Consider the following 8143-nt stretch of genomic DNA (forward strand, 5'->3'; position numbering starts at 1 on the left):
CCTCTGCTGGGATTGCCAAGCGCAGCATCAACGGCGGGTTCAGTGGCTCCGACACCTCTGCCTCCTGAAACGGCCCGAGAGCCCCGAGGAGCCTCTGCTTTCACAGGTTTCGGTCCCTTCTGACTTGAACCACGTTTGAACTTCTCAACAGTGAAAAATCATTCCATCCTGTTACTATTCCTCTGAGCAATTGCACACACGCCCCTTTTATTATTACATTAGTGTAATTTTGTCTCTGACATTCCCCCAAGAGGAATTACTCATGTCCTGCTATTATTTATTTTACTACTAAGAGCCTGGTTTTTAGCAGCAGTTTTAATTAAATACCAATCCTCCTCCTCAATTAGGATCACCTTTATCTAGCTCGCTAAGCTTTGTATTCTAAAGTAGTATCATTTGCTTCTTCCTATTTATCCCTCCCGCCACAGTTCTCTCAGGAACTTCAAAAGCCCCCTGTCCCACCAAATCCTATCGGCAAAAAGAAATAGAAGATTTTACAAAAGCAAAGAACCATCACGTGGAAGATAATATGGTGCTTAACACTGGTTATGCAGAATTCCAGTTTAAACCGATGCCAAGTGACGCTGCCAAAAGCGGCAGCATCTTCCATCCCCCCAAAACCCTCGCTGCTGCTGTCCCGCGCGCCAGCCCACGGCACGCTGCCCCTGCTGCTCCTCTCGGCTTTCCCTGCTCCTCTCCAGCCTTGCTTGCACGTGCGTGGCTCCCCTGCCCTCTGATGTTGCACCTCTCCTCTCCAAAGACACCATTAGAAGTTGCCAAGGCAGGTTTTCTTTGGGAGTTTGAAGTTTCAGCGTGTCCACACACACTGGATAAACACCTCTTCAAAGCCTCGGCTGTCCCTGGGTAATGAATCAGATCACAATGTATTCTAGACTTCAGAACACAGGATTCTTGGAAGCTGCCCTGGATTAATGTTTTAAGAGTTATTCATTCATGTTCCCCAAGTGTCAGAGGCAGAACTGATGACTCCTGACTGTGAAGTTGGCAGGAATTTCCTCATCTCAACTCTTCCTACAAAGCGGAATCAAACTGCAGCAACAGCATCCAACTGCATTAACTGCTCCAGCGCCTGGCAGAGCCCGCTGCCGAGACAGCACAAAGTTACGCAGCGGCTGCTGGCACCAAACCCGCTCCTGGCCGTCGTCCCCTGCCTGAACGCCGGGCACAGGTAACCCTTCCCCGGGCCCAGCTGCTCGGCATCACTCCGTTCCTCGCCCGGCACAGGGAAGAGAAGGGGAGGCAACAAGTCAGGGATCATTTTGATATCACTTCGCTCAGACTCGACAAGGCTTTTTCCTCCTCAGCTTTGGGTGCAAAAGTTTACTAACTACACTTACTTCCCTAAACATAAGATGTTTTATGCTTTTTGATTCCTTTTCCAAGAGCGAAATGGAACTGCACACAAGCACGAGATGAATTAGCATGCAAGGAGAAAGCGTAGACTCACGCCTCCACTCTCCCCTGCGCTTCCAGGCTCAGCAAGTGCATTCCTTAATGGCCCCAGCACCTTTAGAAGATTCGTGCTCAGCTGTACTTTAATCAAGGACTATAATTTCTACACCACAACCTAAGCATACAATTCTCAGTCTGGAGGGTTCCCAACTAGGAGGAGTTTCAGGTTCTGGTTTATACTGGGGCGGAGGGGATACTGATGATAAAAGATTTTTCAGACGTTACTCACCAGTTTTTCTCCAGAGCCATCTCTCTACATTCAAAGTATTTTTGTCCTACCTTAAATAAAGCTCTTCAAACAGGTTGCCTGCAGCTGGGACAAGGAGCTCTCTACTACTTTCTGGCCTTTCCACAAATAGTTTTCAGCAGTGATAAACTGGTTGTTCAGGTGCATCAAATAGATGGAAAAAATATCCTATCTCCTTGCTCTTGTTTCAATAGCATTTCTTCAAACCAAGCCTATTAAAAACCTTTTGAGTTCAAGTTCCCAAGGCAGGAACCATCTTCATTTTGCCTCCTACAGAACAACACATACTCTATCGATATTTAAAAGCACTAAATAAAACTAATAAACCATATGCTCACGTATATTTACTAAATTTTACCTTTCTTCACCCACTGTTCCTACAACGCCCATCATTCTACTATTTAAGCGTGTGATTTAGAAGCACGGTCAGCAGCATTTACTCCCCGCTGGAACGCAGGCAGGCAAGAGGCAGTGGTAAAAGCATCCCCCTCTCCCCTTTTTTACGTCTTCAGAGCTCGGAAAATTAGTTCTAACTGGCTGATGTAAATTCCCAGCCTAGAAAGGCAGCGCCAGGGGTTTATCTCAGTTCTACAGCTCGGGAAGGTAAAAAAAAATTTCAGAAGCCAGCCCAATTTTAGCCTTCAGAGCGCCGGTGCCCACCTGCCTCCCTCAGCCTTACCTTGGCAAGAAGCTGTCGGGGAAAAAAGCTTCTGGAGCGAAGTCAGTCCCTTCTTCCTCCTGACTGCAGGTCGCTGCTTGTCTTCCACACGGGAAACATCCCTGGCTTCAGGCAAAAATTCTCAGCAATTTCGTCTCGGAGCCTCTTCGGGCCGGTCCCGGGGGGGTCCCGCAGCCCCGGCACCGGGCGCTGCCGTCGCCGGGGGGGGGGGGGGGGCGGCTCCCACGCCCCCTCCCGCGGGGGGCGGCGGGGGTGCAGCGGCCTCAGGGCTGGAGGGCTGGGGCGAGCGGGGGGGCAAACGCCGCGGACGGCTTGCGCTTACAGCCGAGGAGAGCTCGCCGCAGCCCCGCAGCAGCAGCACGGCTCCGTAAGGCGGCGAATCGGTGTTTTCTGGGACCTTTTTTCGGGTGGGCTGACGGCGTGATCTCAGCAGAGAGGACGGGACTGGGGCTGAGTGACATCTCGCACAACAGGCAAGAGCAAGACACTAACCGAGACTCTAGCACAGGAAGACTACACATGCGTTGCCCCTCGACGAAGCCTTGACATCAGCGGGTGGCTGGCTTGGCTTCACCCCGGGCTGGGGAGGGAGTTCGCAGCCATAACAAAGCCTCGCACTTTGAGAATCTGAGATTAAAGACGCCCGTGCCCTGTGGAGGTACAAACTGCAGAGCACGAGCAGCAGATACAGCATCATTCCATCGCTCAGGCAAACCAAAGCGTTGGTTATCAGCCCGGGAAGCGTTCCCGTGTCCCTTTCTGGACACAAGAACTCTGCGGGCGTCGTGCTGATCTGGCATAACTTGCCCGCGTCCATGTCACGCAATTTCAAAAATGCAAAATATAATATCAAGTTGACACTTCTGCAGGCTAAATTTCAGCAACAGCTCTCCCGGCACCCTGCAGGAGGAGGAAGGTAAACTGTTCTAAGGCTTTAGACTTCACAGGGATGTAAATGAGGACAGATTTATTAAGCTGATTGAAGCAGTGACAGTTTACGCTGGCTGAAACTCTGCAGATGTAACCATTATGTTCCTGCTACTTGAGTCCCAAATGGAACCCAGCAGAATCCAATTCTGCAATCAAGACAGCGAGGGAAGTCGCTTCCCCCCACTGCAGTCGCTTTAGAAATCAAGTCCAAACCAGCAGGGCTGCCAGTGAGGCAATTAGGTATTTTCCATAGGTAGTCTGATAAAGAAGCCAGTTACTTACAGTTCCCTGGCATGTCAGTTACTTTAGTATTTCCTGGACAACACTCAGAAAGGAGAAGCATTTTTCCTTCTCCCCCCCCCCCCCCCCCATAAAGGTGTTGTATCCAAGAGACAACTCATTTTTCTTGCTTTTAGAGCTGGCTTTTATTTCCTCACCTGGATAACCACAAGCACATTTTTGTGAACGTTAGGTAACAAGCAAGCCTGCTGCTAATTCCTTCTCATCAGGGCCTGGGGAAAAATACAAGCTGTTGGGTTAAAGCTAAAAAACAAACAGAGAAGCTGGGAGGGGGGAGAGAAGGGGAGTGGGAAAATAACTGAGGAGTGAGTCAGTCGTGCTCCTCCTGCTTAGTCACCTGTGGTGCTTCTCTCCAGACACACCGGAGATGGAGAGTAAGATGCCTGCCTGCCTTCCACCCACCTCCTCCTCCTCCTGACAAGCGCTTAAAAAAAGCAGAGAAGGGGCAGAATTTTCGGAGACGATCATTCCAGATGCAAGCTCTCCGGAGCTGCCGGCAGCCCATGTGCTCACGTTTCCCACCCCCTGCACTATTTCTTAATTAAATCATCTTGAATCAACCTGTTCGTTCGCTGGTTCAAGTTTTCTCTGATGGTGCCCTGCAGTTTTGACATCGTAGGGAGTTGCCATGGAGAAGAGAGTGATGTCATTGACACAAAAAGCACTGAATTTACAAATACGACAGGAACAGAGCTATTTATAAAGAGCTGCTTTTCTCCCCCCACTCTTTGCTGGGGTGGGTGGAGGCAAAGGCAGCAGCTCCATTCTTGTGTTTCTGTCAACAAGTCTCAGAAATGAATTTTCTTGTTAGAAAATATCCGGAGCCCCGTGAAATTGGTGAATGCTGTCAGCTTTCGGACTTCATTCATTAGAGCTGGATTTAGCTTTGCAGCTTATAGCTATTTTTGAGGTCATATAACACTGTTTGTATAGTAACTTCTACCCTGAAAAATCTATGCAGCATTACCGAAATACAGCCGCGTCTGAAAGGAAAGACAATAGCGTGTCACAAAAAGAGAGGGGACAGATACCCGCTCTTTTAAAGGCTTCGTACGGCTTATAATCGCTTTGAATAATAACTGCGACCGTTGCTTTTGCCTCGACTACATGGGGTGCCAGTGCACATTGATGCAGCCCTCATATAATGGAACGTTTAGCGCATATAAAATTGCAAAACACAAGAGAGAGAAAAGGGAAGACGATAACCATAGACGTGAACAACAACAACAACAAAATTAAAATGCATTTGGAATAAATTGGGAGGAATAAAGGGTGGTTTAAGAAGATGACAGGGGAGCTATCGTAGGTGTCAAAAGAGTATTATTTATGTGTACGGACCTAAACCAACCATGCGACCATCTATCACACCGAAATCTGACAGGACAGTGACGTTCCTAAAAGCTGCACGCTGAGAAGAATTATTTCACCAAGATACAGGCCGAGGTCCAAAATTCAGTTCTGACTTAAAAAAAAATCGCTTAGTTTTCAAAGAAAACAGCTTGGATCTCAACAGCTGGTAGAACAACTGCACTCCAGCTTAAACAGCAGCACCAGTCAGAGCAAGGGTCCCGTTTTACGCTCTGGATACTAACACCAAACCCCAAACCCATTTCACCAGTGTTCTGGTGAAACGTTACTGGTTGCGTTGTACACGTCAACTGCCCAGAAGCACCACAGTGACGGGGAGCAACAGGAATTACTAATCCAGATGCAGGTTAGGAAACCAGCAGCTAAATATACATCACAAAAATATGATAAATATATCACATAAAACAAGTGTTACCTTGTTTTTATGAACCATTTCTCCTCCACAAAGGTGAAACATTTATAAATATGTATATTTAAGTACGAAAATATACATAAAAGTATAATACCAGTTTTCTAAATGAGAAAACCCCAGGACTTAAATGATTTGTCCCGTATCCCGTGCAAAGCCAGGAGCAACGGTGACAGCGGGAGGCAGGTCTTCAGTCTGGACCCCTGTTTGTCTCAGAAACAGAAGTTTAACGAAACCACAAATGCCAGAAACACTAAGAGGGCTTTGCCAAAACGTCCACAGCTTCTGCAGCACAATACCCAACAGCCTGGCGTTTACCAAAATGAAATAGGTAAGAAGACTGAGAAGCATGGTTTTCTTACCTCTCCTTCACGAGTCCAACTGCTCAAACACCATTCCATTGGCAGAGGCCCAGCCTGAATTCCCCAGGGAAGCAGGGAAAACTTTGGAATCGCAGGGCAGTTGTTCTGCTTTTGCCCCTCCACCTCTGTTGCTACGCCTCCCTTTCTGGAAGGGGTATAACTGATACATCAGGAAAGATCGCTGCGGCAGCCACCATAAAGCCTGAGAAAGTGAAGAATGTGCCATGTAGCGAAAGACCGCGGAAACTTAAGCTTGTAATTGAGCAAGTTATGAAGCGATTTGCGGACAGTCTAAAAGTACATAGATGCACTGCTCACTTTGATAAAAATCTCAGTTTAGCTGATAGGAAGCAAAAAACCATTTTGAGCTCGGTGCCTGGAGCACACGTGTAGCAGAAAGGAACGCTCAGAAACAGGCAGCAGCAAAGATGGCTCCAGTGTCCAATTGTGTGGGAATTATCTGCCCAAAGAACCAAGAACGGGATCACAGTGCGTTTCCCATTGTTGTCTAGCTCACCCAGTGAAAAATATGCTTTCCCAGGAGATGAGGAAGAATAATAACTTTTTTAATTGCATAAAAATGGCCTATTCCTGTTACACATTCCGCATATGTTAAGCAAAGGAGAGACTATCTTTCCAGCAGCCCCCGCCAGTTGCCAGCCATGTTTTCTGTGTCAGGCTAGGCAAGGCTACTTTCAGCTGACACTGATGTTTTACATCCCCATAGAAAAACTGCTGCTTTTAGTTGCACGGGACCTAAGCGATAGTTTCCAAGATATAAGAATATGGCAGACTCCGCTAAAGCTGTGTGAAGAGAAGTCTTCTGTGGTTCCCCTACAGAGAGCAGGAACTCTAGGTGCCTGCTGACGGTCGGATTGAATCCCTGCCGTACTCCTCTTTTCCAGCAGGCTCTCGGCAGGTCTGCACCGGGGAGCCACGGGAACAGAGTAACGACAGGACAAGTTGTAGCCAGTTCAGTTCCCAGTTGTAGCCAGTTCAGTTCCCAGTACAAAGACCTACTCCAGGTTGGCTCTTCAGGAGTACACGCAGATGTAACGGTGTGGCGGGATGGCCCAGAATGCCTTCCCTGGATACCAAGGAAATGGACCAACACTGAATTTTGCAATACTCCAACATTTTTTTCCCCTATGAAATGATTATTTAAAGTATTACACTACATCAAAACACATTACTAGTTTAGCTCCAAGAAAGGAACTATACAATTGAAGAGATTCGGAGGAACTGCGCGACAAGAGAAGCCAAAGTACTGTAAAAACAAACAAAAGCTCAGGCACAGAGAGAGAACACAAGACTAACATTTGTCTTTTGTCAGCATTGTGTCACTGAGCTGCTGATCCTGCTTTGTAAATCACACTTCCATCCCAGCTGGAGCCCCGGGATCAATAATTAAATAGCTTTGGATGGTACTTATTACAAAAGGAGAGTAGGGAACAAATATTTCTCAAACCAACCAAAGGAAGAGCGTTCTTCCCTGGTCTCACTGAGTGACCTCAATGTTCACTTGCTTGTTTAATAATTTAAAATATTCTATCAGATGAAGAACGAATGGAAATGAAACCTCCTTATTTCTAAGTTTCTAAACGTGGCATGGTGCTAGATTAACCAGGCAGAGGGGCAAGGAGTGTAAAATAATAAGAACCAAGAGAATGAAACTGTTAAAGGAGCCTCCGTCTTCCTTCAGCAATCTTTAAGGGCAGTCTTTCTCAGCGCACGCACATTAATGTAAGTGCAGTGCCCATAGCCCAAGGCTAAATGAGAGGCTCTAACCACCAATTCTCAAGCCCACAGTCAAATAACTCACTTAGAATAAGAACACTAAGCTTTTGTACACCGCAGCCTCGCTGGGGAAATCACTAGTGCGCAGCGCGGAGCACAACACCTCAGAAGCTACAGTTTAGCCCAAAGCCATTTTGGAATATTTATTATTTGGGAAATCAGCAGCAGCACAGAGGAAAGATTTAGAACTATTTGCTGATGCACATGCAGGAGGTGTAATTTCTCTGCTTTTAAAAGTACTCATAAATTTCATGAACTAAAACCAATTGGATCGGATTTATAGTAGATTTGGTAGAACTAAAGCAGAATTAATCAATGTATGGAATCCCCGGTCTGGTAGGTCAGCCAGAATGACACAAAAAGTGAGAGTGTTCCTCATAAAAAATAATGAGGATTTTTTTCTTCTATGATTCTTTCAATTTTAGACTAAAGATAAAAGAAACAGCTCGCCAAAGCACTTTTAAAATTTTCTTCTAAAGCGTGATCGTATTGTCTCTTCTCAACTCTGCAGATCTTCGATGAGGTAGATGAACAGACTGGTTTCCTAGGTAAGACCATATGTAAGACTGTGGTGAGCA

At 46.7% G+C, this 8143-nt stretch overlaps 1 protein-coding gene across 2 annotated transcripts in view; it reads right to left on the reverse strand.

Moving 5' to 3' along the window:
* The window catches only part of PAK6 (p21 (RAC1) activated kinase 6), a 40299-nt gene extending 37112 nt beyond the window's left edge, over positions 1 to 3187 (reverse strand). For both annotated transcript variants that reach the window (XM_063332851.1, XM_063332852.1), the window contains exon 1: positions 2400 to 3187. The gene's annotated coding sequence lies outside the window, so the exon portion shown is untranslated. The remainder of the gene's footprint in view (positions 1 to 2399) is intronic.
* Positions 3188 to 8143: the final 4956 nt, after the last annotated feature.

Source organism: Chroicocephalus ridibundus, chromosome 4 (assembly GCF_963924245.1).
Source record: "Chroicocephalus ridibundus chromosome 4, bChrRid1.1, whole genome shotgun sequence".
Taxonomy (NCBI): Eukaryota; Metazoa; Chordata; class Aves; order Charadriiformes; family Laridae; genus Chroicocephalus; species Chroicocephalus ridibundus.